Genomic DNA, 12,656 nt, shown 5'->3' on the forward strand with positions numbered 1-12,656 from the left:
AGGCGGGAAAATCCTTTGGACTGGACTCTGAGGGAAGAGACAGAAATCTATTGTTCTGTAAGTGTTGGTGTGTGTGCAGCCTGCTCCTTATCAGGGGTGTGAATAATGGAGGAGGGTTCATCGACGGACAGATCTATGCAAACTTTGTTTCTCCTCTGTTGGTTTGCCAGAGTAAAGGTGTTTTAATGTCTGATAAATCATTTCATGGAGCTAAGCTTCAGCTCAGGAGAGAACAGGAGCTATCCATGGTGCTGAACACGTCAACCAGGCTCATCCTCGCTGGGTAATGAGACGGTTTCAACGCCATAGATTCACCAGGAGGAGACACAATGAGAAACAGTTAATGACCACCTCAAAACACTTCAGAGCCAATCAGAATCAGTTACCACAGGGCGTCCAAAAGCTGTTTCAACAAAGAGAAAATAAACCCAATCTCAGCGGATTACGCTGTTTCACACCCAAACACAGTGAGTGGGTTTAAGGAGTTAATCTGTGGATCAACTGCAGCCAAAAAAAGAAAACGTGCAGATTGATTTTTCAGTTCAAACCATAGACTGTAAAAAAAATTGACTTCTGCTTGTTGTGAGGTCTCCACAAAAACTGCTCCCCCTGGTGGCTGGCTGCAGTATAGGTTTAAAAATCCATCTCCCCAGTCATTCCAGATGGGCTGTGGTCAAACTTTAACAAATTAATCCACCTGGTAGAAATGTTTCTCTCATCTGATTGTTGTGGTGATTTGAAGATATCATTTGGCTGTCTTGTATCCAAGTCCTCTTTTTTCTGAAAAGTTTCATTTTCATTGGTTATAAGAGGTTAAAAACGAGGCTTTACATAACAATTTACGATGATTGACAGCTGACGTTATGTGTATATTTTTTGGGGGATTGTTAAATATGTTGGGAGGTAGAGTCAAGAAGTGATTAGACTCTTGAAAGAAAAAAATAATTGTAATTTTTGTCACAGGCTCCACTCAGATTGTGTCTGTGACGGAGGAATTTTGGCTTCAAAACCGTACAATGATAAATAACGGAGAGACGCTGTCCACTCTATATACAGTCTATGGTTCAAACTCATCTGAAGTGGATATGAAAGAGATGGAAACAGATTTAAACTAGTAAACAAAGTGTTTATTGTGTGTTTGTTTCATTGTGATTAACTTTCTATTCTGTTTTGTTTTCCTACACACGTCCTAACAGATTAGGCTTTAAATGCACAAAAATAAAGAGTTACAACCATAGACTGTTAAAAAAATGGCTGTCATCTTGCTTGGCTCAAAGTGAAGCAACAAAAACTGCTCCCCCTGGTGGCTGGCTGCAGCATAGGTCAAAAAAATCCATCTCCCCAGTCATTCCAGATGGGCTGTGGTCAAACTTTAAAAAATTAATGCACCTGGTATTTGGCTGCTTTGTATTCAAGTGCTCTTTTTTCTGAAAAGTTTGGTTATTATTAGTTATTAGAGGCTAAAAATGAGGATTTACATCACGCTTTAGGATGATTGACAGCTGACGTTCTTGTGTATTCATCCTTCAACCTTTCTAACAAGCTGTGATTATCTGTGTCGTTATGGAGTCGTCTCTTTAATTGTTTTGTTTTCTGCTTAAACTCAGGGTAAATCCTACTGATCTTTGTGTTTTTCTTTTAACCGGTTCAGATGAACAACTAAACAAAATGAAATGTGTGTGAACGGTTTGGAGGATTCCTGGTGTTCGCTGCTAAACAGCAGAGAGAGGAAGTTCCCAGGAGACGCCGCCTGTTTAGAAAAACATCCCCGGGACAAAATCAAAACAAGACGGCGAGGATTCATGGGACTTATTAGACTTTACCAGGGGAGTAGAGAGGAGAGAGCAGGTGCACACACACACACACACACACACACACACACACACACACACACACACACACACACACACACACACACACACACACACACAGAGCAGACTCAGCTGAAGGAGACTGAATGACTTTCACAGCTTCTCTATGAGCGAGGATAAACCCACAGACTCCTTAAGGCTGCAGACCTCCAGAGTGTCTCCATCAGAGAGAGGAGACGAGGAGAGGAGACGAGGAGAGGAGGCGAGGGGGTGAAAGAGGAGGAGGAGGATCTGTGGGTTTAAACAGACTGAACCTCAGCTGGTCCTGATCCCTAATGGAGCCCCTGGCAGCCCCACAAAACCCCAGATCTCTCTCTGAGGTTGTGGAGGTTGGACGCGGGTCAGCGCCCGACGTTTGGCGCTTGGAGCTCGGCGCTCGCACAGGTACGTCTGCAGGGTGCGCAGCGTCCTGAGGAGAGGAGGAGGAACAGCCTCTTTTCAGCCATTAAAGGAGAAACAAACGCTGCTCCTTCTCTAATCCATCCACCCTGAGGATGTTTGCTTTCTGAGCAGTCAAGGCTCCTTATCCTGCCTTATGGAGGAGTGTGAAGAGGCACAGCGCCACCTGGTGGATGGATGAAGCTCTGAGTAAAGCTGGAGAAAGTGAGCTGTGCTTTCAAACTGCAGCCTCCCTGATGACCCTGATCTCTCTTAATCTATTAATGACTCCACAACTCCAGTGCTGTGAATACACACACTCACACACACGCTGAACGAGGTTACACACTCTGCTGTGACACATTAATTTAGTAATGCATTCATTCAATTATATCCTCTGAATAACATCAGGGCTGCTCAGTGTTTATATTCACAGAGCAGGAGGGCCGGCCGCTCTGATCAGAGTGATGGTGTCAGTGTCTATCTGCTCTAGATCTATCTACTTTCAGGTTTTTGAGCTGTGATGTATTTCCTGTCTGTCATTAATGGAGCACGCCTGTTAGAGCTATCATGTGCTTAATGGACAGCTTTGTTATGTCCCAGATAGGTAGGCTGTGATTGCTGCATACCCACACACACACACACACCCACACACACACACACACACACACACACACACACACACACACACACACACTCGTGGGTAATCCACAGCACAGCCTCACAAATTGATTTAACAGGTTTCGGGGGCTCCTCCAAGCTTCTTTATCCACTCCTCGGCTCCAGCGCTTTCCTTTCACCCCAACAATCCCTAATTTAAAAACCTCCTTCTCTGCACTTCCGCCGGAGTGCTTTAGCCCCGACGCTCAATAACACCCTCCATCACACCCTCAGCAGCCACTCCACCCTCACAGGCCCATTCCCCGCTGGCTGCCACAGCCCGGCTCATTTGGAGCGTTTTTACCAGGCCCGGCTTAAGTGCTGAGACGGAAGTCCAAATGCCAGCCCATTAGCATAGCTAATTACATTTCAGTAATAATGACACCACATAAAAGAGAGAGGGAAAGGGGGGAACAAGTCAAAGTGATTATCAAAACATCCTCTTTCCTCTTTCAAGCACCATCACTCCCTGTTCAGCAGCAGATGTGCAGACGACGACGCTTTGGTGTTAACGAAACAACGTCCAAATATCAGAGAGTTCATTACAGACAGGACACGGATACAGGCAGCTATTCCTGCACCTGCACAACACACACAGACACACAGAGGCACACACACACACACACACACACACACACAAACAAATTATGGTATGATCTGCTGTTTTTATTCTCTGGCTCTTAACTCAGCGTAAGAGTTGTGTGATCTATGTCCTTTTATGTCTTAACCCCTGTGTTTCTATGGCTCTTATTTATTATTTTGATTCATTTTATTTGTTTTATTGATGTTCTTATTTATTTTTTACTGTGCAGCACTTTAGTAAAATTAATTGTTTTTAAAATGAGTTATTTAAATAAAGTGGATTATTGGATTTTAGTCTTTTTTAAATTTTCATTTTATTTTTATTAACTTTTTCATTATTATTTTAACTTATTTAATTTGTTGTTGTTGATGTTCTTATTTATTTTTTTTACTGTGCAGCACTTTGGTAAACTCTAATGTTTTTAAAATGTGCTATTTAAATAAAATGGATTGGATTATACTCTTCTTTTTTATTTTATTTTTTGATTTATTCTTTTATTATTATTTTAATTTATTTCAAATATGTAATACAGAACTTTCCAGTTCCAACTATTTTTTTACACAACATTAAATATTATATACATTTAAAAATTAAAATTAAAATTTGTAATTCATAGTAAAACTGAGGGAGCCAAACAGTAATAAAACAAATGAAAATATCACAAGAAATAAATTACATGTTCAAAAGGAGTGAGCAGAAGCATAGCTTGTTTTTTGTTTTTTTTTAAACTGGATTGGAAAAAAAGTTTCCACTTTTCTCCAGCAGAGGGATAAATTTTTCTCTCTGACTCATGTGATGTGTTTTGGGGGAAATATGGCTCCTGATTTAGGCCGTGTCCACACGTAGCCAGGAATTTTCAAAAATAAGTATCCCCCCCTCGTTCGTTTAAAAAAAAAAAATTGTTCACACGCAGCGGGTAAATCCGCCGGTGAGTGCGGCTCCAAGCACGCCAAACCCATAATGGGCAAAGTTTTCCTGACGTAAAACTCGTTCCAGCCAATCAGAATGAGCCCCCATCACTCAGCCGTGACGTTTGAGAGCAAAACCATGAAACCATGAAACAGGAGTTTTCCAAAATCTTCACTTTGGCCAGAGTTTTCAGAAAACATCGTTTTTAGTGACGTAAAGCCGAGAGTATTTGGGAAATGTTTCTATACGTTAAGTCCTGTCATCCACTGGATACCACAGCTTTACGTCACTAAAAACAATATTTTCTGAAAACTCCAGCCAAAGTAAGGAAGGAAACTGAGTTTTTGGTTTCCAAACGTCACAGCTGAATGACGGGGCTAATTCTGATTGGTTGGCACAAGTTTTTTATCTGAAAGACACTGCCCATTGTGGGTTTGAAATTAATTAATTATTAGATAAAATGTCAAAAAAAAAGAAATTTGCAAAAATTAAAACAAACATGAAATAAACAAAATTGCAATTTTTTTTGAAATCTTAAAAATTTGCAAAAATGTAGACATTTTTTTAATTTATTGATTTGTAAAAGTAAAAAAATATGAAATTTTTAAAAAATTGCCAAAAAATTAAATTTCCAAGACTTTATTAAAATTTAAAAAAATAATAATCATTTGAAAAATAAATAATAATAAATGACAAAAATAAATAAATTTGCGCCAGCTGTACATAAAGCCCTTTCCCTTTACCACTATGGCCACGATAGCCGATCTGCTTCGTTTTCTGTTTCAGAAACAGACGGGTGATGTCGAGGAGACTATGTCTATGTTTTATACAGTCTATGATCTGTAGACATCATCATCATCATCATTCACCTTTTTCACATGGTCAGGTGATAAAAAAAGCAAACTAAAATCCCAAAATCACAAATATCAAAGAATTGCAATTTAAATTAAATCAGCACCAAAAAATCCTAAAAGAATCAGATCCCACAGACGCCCCAGCCCTACAACACAAAGACCCTGAGGAAAAAAAAGATCTTTAACATTAAATTTGAAGAGATAAATTTGTCAAACTCTCCTCAGTTTAATTAAATCAGAGAAAAAATGATTTAATTTTAATAATTAATTGGATTCATTTCTGACAGAGACTGAAAAATCAATTCTTCCCTGAGGCTGCGACGCTTTGAGCTGAGATACTCCTCCCACTGAGCATCTCCCCGGCTCTTTATCAGGTGAGTACATTCACCAAAACAAAACACACTTCAGCACCACACACACACTCACACACACACACAGACTGAACACACACACACTGAGCGAACACAAAGCATCCATCCCCAGGAGGCAGCAGAGGTCGTATCACAAACACTAAGAGCATTAGAAAGACTCAATTTGGCTCGAGAGGAAAAATCTGCTCCATGTTTCTCTGCAGCGCTCTCTATGAATGTGTGTGTGTGTGTGTGTGTGTGTGTGTGTGTGTGTGTGTGTGTGTGTGTGTGTGTGTGTGTGTGTGTGTGTGTGTGTGGAGAGTGCAGCAGTGGGTCAGACAGTCTAAGCTCTTTATCCAGGTTCAGTGGCGTGCCGCACATTACGGGGACGAGTGAAGTGAAAGGACGGCGTCAGCACACTGAATAAATCACGACGTCGCTGCAGGAAAAACTCAGTTACACGTCTTTTCTCTGCTGAGGAAGAAAGACGCCGCCTGGAGCAGAACCAGGACCATCTACAGACCCAGGTCCAGCTGGAGACCTCTTCCTGTAAACCTCATTTCTCTCCGTCACCTGTCTGTCTTCATTTCCTGACCAAACACTGAGCGCTGCCGTCCTCGCTGAGCGTTCCTGAATTATTAAAGCCGAGGAGCAGGTTTGTTGTGTCAGGTGGCAGCTTGTGTTTGTGTCTGGACCGAGCGGGAAGCCTCTGAGCGAGGAGCCGCTCCAGGGGACAGACGTCAGCGTGCAGCAGTTTGCAGCACAACAGGAAATAACACTCACAGATACAGCGCTGCGCTCGCCTGCTGCAACCGCCAAGTGGACCCTGTGTTCCCATCAAAACACCAAGAACGCTGGTTTCACACAAAACAAGCAGCGTTTGTCTCCATCAGACCACAGAGCAGAGGGTGGATGAAGACGACTGTGGATTGAGCAGGTCGGCATTAAAAGTCAAAAACCACCTCTGTGATAAAACCAACCCAGCTTAAACTGAGTAAAATAAGAAGCAGAAATTCCTCTTTCCTCTCCGACCGTCGCCTTATCTGTCCCTCCGACCCTGTGGAGGTCAGGGCCTCACAATCTGACCTCTATTTCAGACCTTGGAGCGCTAAACGCGGCGCCACAGGCTGAATTTCCTCGCTGCCCGCTCCCTGATTGTGACAGGTGAAAAAAGAGACGGAGGTGTCTGTGGGTGAAAGATAAGACTGAGAGTAAAACAGACGGAGGCTGGATGTGTCCGGGGGTCACGGGCTCTGTGTCAGGGTTTTATCTGTCAGGACATTGTTCGGTACGTCCATCAAAATAATCTGAAGCCTCAATCTGACGGGCGGAGTCAGAGACGGTGATGTTTGGAGACAGAGTCAGGGAAACAGTCGGTGATGGAGCTGATGGATGTAACAGACTTTATTTACCAACGATCATGAGCTAACCAACACTGAAATAAACTCTGATGGTTCCTCCTCTGAGAAAATGACGCTGCAGGAGGCTGAAGCCATCATAGAGCTGTCGATCAGTTCCTCATATTTTCTCTTCTAAACTTCAAATCACCAACTTAAATTTTACTAATCTGTAAAAACAAATATCCGGATAAAAACAGCATCAAAAAATAACTATATTAACTGAAACATGTCTTAAATACCCTTTTTAAAAGTGTATTTTAGACAGGAATAGAATAGAATAGAATAGAATAGAATAGAATGTACTTAACTAATCCCTGATAGGTAATTCAGAGCCACAGCAGAAACACAAGAAAGAAGAAAGCAAAAAAACATTCAAAAATATATAAATAAAACGAAATAAAGTGTTCCCCAGAAAAAAAAGTGGATTAGAGATGACATGAGAAATGAGGAGTTAGGGTTTAAAGCTAATACAGCTAATACTTCAGCCAGCCAGCAGGGGGAGCTCTGAATCTTTTGGTTTCAGTTGATTGTATCCAAACTGAGTCCACCTTAAGAACGATTGGTTCTGGTTCCTCTAAGGAGCGGGAGAAAAAACGATGTATCGTAGTCAGGGATTGGTACCAAATTAGGTACTTTTATAGGTACCAGCCGAATTTTGTAAAAAGTACTGGGTACGGATTCATGTAAAACCAAAAAGTACCATGTTTAAGTACCTAAATGCATCTTAAGAGGACGATCTGTTTGGTGCTGATAGCAGACGCTCATTTGGCCAGAAACTGTTTTTCCACAATAAAGACTCAGTTTCCCATGAGCACCATCACCCACTGTGGGAAAGACCTGAGCCTTGCCAGAGCGGGCGTGTGTTTAGGAAGCAGATGAATGAATGAGACCAGGAACATTACTTTTCTCTGTTTCAGACATGTTTTAACAGGATCTCTCTTCTCTGGGGATGGGAACCTTTTACATCTGAAACCATGAGGTACTGATGCCCGGTGCCTGGCAATCAGTATGGGTACTCAATTAGCAAAAGTTAGCAAAAATTTTGGAAATTCATAAAGTTAACAAAAAATTAAAAAAAACAATCAAAACTCTAAAAACCTGCAAATATAAATTTTAAAAAATTACATTTAATAAATAAGCAAAAAATTAAAAAAATGAAATTAAAAAAAAAATGTAAAAGAAAATGAAATTTTAAGAAATTGTTAAAATTTGAAAAATGTCAGTAATTTGAAAAAGAAATGAAAAAATATCAAAAATGTTAACATTTGCAAAAACTTTTATATTTTTTTTAAATATTTGTAATGAGGGATGGATACCTTACACATTTGAGCTACCAGGATAATACTGGAGCGAGAATTCCCCAAGACCACTTAAAAAGTCCCTACAGAGACTTTAATAATAAGCTAAAATACCACAAAATGTTTATTCAAAGCTAATTTATCGCCTCCTTCACTCTCATGTTTCTGCAGACGTCTGTTTAAACTGAGCAACATGATGAAAACCAGGAAGCATCTGTCATCAACACCTCCTCCTTCACCTGCAGATCCTGCAGCTTTCTGCAGAATAAACTGAGCCAGCAGCAGTTTGCAACACAGATTTATGCAGATCCAGCGTTTATTCATGAGTCTGTGTGATTTTCATTAAACGCTGCTGAGGCTGCTTCAGGTCAGCGAAACGGACAGAAAGGAGTGATTAAATCCTAATTTCTCTGTCCGTTAAAAAACAGAACTTTACGGTTTCTGTCACAGCGGCTTCATGACGAGCGTGGAGACGTAGTCCAGCCTCCTCATGGTACATGGACCCTCAGAGACCTGATCCCATCATGTGTCACTCAGATCCTCACTAACTGTCAGCTCAGAGGAGATATAATCTGATCTGTGACGGGAGCTGTCACTGAGAAACACACACACACTGCCTCACACACACACACACACACACACACAGCTTTTTATCCAGCATCTTGTTCTGTCAAAGATGCCGGAGCTGAACCAGACAACAGAATAAATCACACCTCCTCCACGCCGGACGCCACAGCCCCGTGTAAACGGCCTTGACGACTGCGTCTGCGCCTGTTCAGCCGCTCAGCTGAACTGCTGACTCCCGGTGGTGTGAGCGGGTAAAAAAAGAGGTATCAGTTATTTTTAACACCAAATGTTTGTTTCTGTGTCTGGCTGCGGGTGTGAGCGCACGCCGCCGTGTGAAGCGGCGGTTTCCAGAGCTGCCGAGGATAAATGGCGGTGTCAGAACCAAACAGGAGGCTGGCATGGCTCAAGGTGACCGTCTGCTCGGGCCTTCCTTGGCGGCGGCCGAACCATAATGTCGCCCCTGGCAACAGGATGTCAGCCTGGCGCCGTGCCAACCTGAGGATCTTTGCCAGCCGCGCAGAAACAGGAGCTTAAAAAGTGGCGAGTGCGCTCCCTCTGTCGCCTCCTTCCCTCCTTTCCTCCCTCCTTTCCTCCTCAGCTCAGACAGGCTGACCTCCAGAGCTGCTGTCCGCCTTTTATTCACCTTTTCTCCTCTCAAACGGAAACAGCACCAGGACGACCTGCACGCTGCACGTTTGGTCTCCGTCTGTAACGTCTCTCGCAGGCTGCCAGCTCAGGATTACTCTCAGCCCACACACAAAGCTGCAGCAGGTGCTCCCAACACAACCACACTTCCCGACTCGCTGAGACGCAGGCGGAGCGAGCGTACGCCTCCGCCGCCCACGCTGAGGAGAACAGGTGAGGAGAGGAAAGAGGAGAAACAGAGCGTCTCTCCTCTCATTAAGGAGCAACAACAAACGGTGAATTCCTCAGCATATGGAGGAGTTCAGGCTGGGAGGTGTTCAAAGCAGCCTCGCCGCTCTCCGCCATATGGCGTCACTAATTGCTGTTTTTTCACTGTGACAGAGAGGTACACCAAAAGAGACGCTTGAAAGGAGATCAACACAAACCCAAAACTGGGGCGAAAGTTTGGATCGTTGTGATGTCGCGTTGAGTGGTTACTAACAGCTCCCAAATTGAGCCTAAAGGGAGCCGGGCTCATTTCATGCTTTCTGGCAATTTGTTGAATGTGGTTAATTTAGGAACATTGTTTTCTCCAGAGATGAAGAGTGAAATATGTTAATGAGTCAGGCCTAAAAAGACTGAAGGTTGTCTATACGGGAATCTCCAGGGATTCAGATCAAGTTTTACCATAAAAAAACATCAGTTAAAGACGTTTCTGAACATTTCAACGACATTAATACATCACAGACATGAAAACCTCAGGAGAGAGGTCTGTAACCTTTACTTTCAGGAGCCACAAGATCTACTTTATCTTCAAAGTGAAAACAATAAAGGAAATAAAAATGAAAACACTATTAAAATCTAAAATAGATTATAATATAAAAAAAAAGTTTTTTTTTTTTTACATTTTTTACTTTAACATTCAAAACATCTGCAGAAAGTTCCAAAGATTTTGTAATTTCAAAAATTAGCAAAAATAAGTAAAAATTTAGAAAAATTCAAAAATTAAACAAAATTTTGAAAAAAACAAAACAAAACTTTAAAAATCTGCAAATATTTAAATAAATACATTTAATACATTTCCAAAAAAACATGAAATATAAAAAAAGCAAAATAAATAATTTTGAATTGTTAAAAATTTGAAAAAATGTTGGCATTTTTTACAAATTTAATAAAATTTAAAAAAATTGTTAAAAAATAAATTAATAAAATTTTCAAAGAATGAAAAATTAAATTTAAAAAATGTATAAAAAATGAAAGTTCAATTATTTCTTAAAATTCCAAAAAATAATATAAAAAAGTCTAACAAAATTTAAAAAAACATAAAATAGTTTAACCATTTGCAAAAATTTTGACATTTTTTAAAATTTATTGAAATTTTTAAAAATATGGAAAAAACTAATAAATTAGCAATAAAAAAAACCTGAAATTTTAAAAAATGTATTAAAAAAAAAATTTCAAGATTTTTTTTCAAAATTCAGAAAATGTTAGTTATTGGAAAAAAATGTCTAGAATTTATACATTTGAAAAAATAAAAAAAACATGAAATATCTAAAAATATATTAAAAAAATCAGTTTGACATTTTCAAAATGTGCAAAAATTTTGACATTTTTGTGAAAGAGTACTTAAATTTGATAGCATATTTTGACAATATCACTTATTACATCATTTTTGTCATTGGCTAATGTCTTCCCACATTTCAATCATATATTTTAATCCAGCACGTTGTCAGTTAAAGGGAATCCATCCACACAGAATTAAAATCTGTATTTTCTTCCAGATGAGTCTTTTTGTAGATGTAGTTATCTTCCCAGGGCTGTAAAACTTGAGGTTAGCCACAGGTGCATGGAAAGTTGGTGGGCTGTTGATGTTGTAGGAGGTGAAGTAGAGCGGTGGCAGGCTTTATTGACAGATGGGATGAAGATTTAGTTCAACTAAATGTTAACTCAGGATTTTATTTAGTGTCAGTGTCTTTAATCATCAATACCCTCTGGAAGAAAATAACTATTCCTTATTTCAATAATATTTTTAAAGCTACAAGGAGCCACTGCAGAGGAGTCAAAGGGCCACATGAGGGTCCAGAGCCACAGGTTGAAGACCCTTTTATTTCATTTCACTGACAGACGTCTTCAGGGACTCAGCGTATAGACACACCATGAAACCACAGACAGGGACCACCTGCTTATGTTGAACTATGTTTAATGTTCAGAGACTAATGAAACGTCAGTGATCCTCTTTGATTCTTCACCACGATGAAACCCTCACAGGGTCAGCCCTCACCTCCCAGGAGACACTTCAAATAAGACGTCCCGTCAAACCAGCCCGCTCAGCCGCTGTAAACAAGCTAATGTGATCAGGCCCTGGGAGCAGAGCGCAGCATTCAGAGGGAAACATGAATAAAAATGTGGATAATGTAAGAAAATCAATGCAAACACAGTTAGAGCTCACACCGCGTCAAGGCTTTGGGCAGGAATTATCTGAGTAACTCAATATGCAGCATCAGAGTCTGGGCCTGTGGTTAGACCGGCCTATGTTTGGGACTTCATGTTCCACTAAACCGCACATCCATCTGTGATATAACAGCAGCAACAAGACCTGCCTTATCTGCAGGACGGCCTGCAGACAATACAGCTGCTGACAGACGACGTGCTGCGGCGAGATAAAGGTTTGTGGACACGCCCCCAGCAGCACGGCTCAGTCACGGCGCTATTTTAGGAACAAGACCCCCTGGGGACTGAAGTGCATCATTTACAAATGTTGATGCTCACACACACACACACACACACACACACACCATCACTCCTGCTTTTTCCCTTTGACGCCGCTGCATCACAGCTCGTCAGGCTCATCGTTACGTTTTAATGCTTCACTTTGTCTTTGCAGCACAGACGGATCCAGAGGAGCTGCTGCTAAAATTAGATCAATGAGAGTACACACACCTGCACACACACACCGCACACACACACCGCACACACACACACACAGGAGTGATGCAGAGGAGCCACGTGGCTGCTGATGCTGGTCTCCGCTTTCACAGAAACTGCCACCTCAGAAGCCACACAGGGAGCTGCCATATTGGAGCGCCGGCGTCACCTGACTTTCCGAGCATCATTGATCTGCTGTGGTGCGGCGTTTGCATGGGGAGACTTTGGAAACTGCTC

General features: G+C 41.2%; 1 protein-coding gene across 1 annotated transcript in view; it reads right to left on the reverse strand.

The window, feature by feature from the left end:
• The window catches only part of syne1a (spectrin repeat containing, nuclear envelope 1a), a 220,262-nt gene that overhangs the window by 206,529 nt on the left and 1,077 nt on the right, over positions 1-12,656 (reverse strand). The gene's annotated exons all lie outside the window — the stretch shown is intronic.

This window comes from Halichoeres trimaculatus, unplaced genomic scaffold (assembly GCF_033239565.1).
Source record: "Halichoeres trimaculatus isolate MK-OKI-2021-1 unplaced genomic scaffold, fHalTri1.1 fHalTri1_scaffold_13, whole genome shotgun sequence".
Lineage (NCBI taxonomy): Eukaryota > Metazoa > Chordata > Actinopteri > Labriformes > Labridae > Halichoeres > Halichoeres trimaculatus.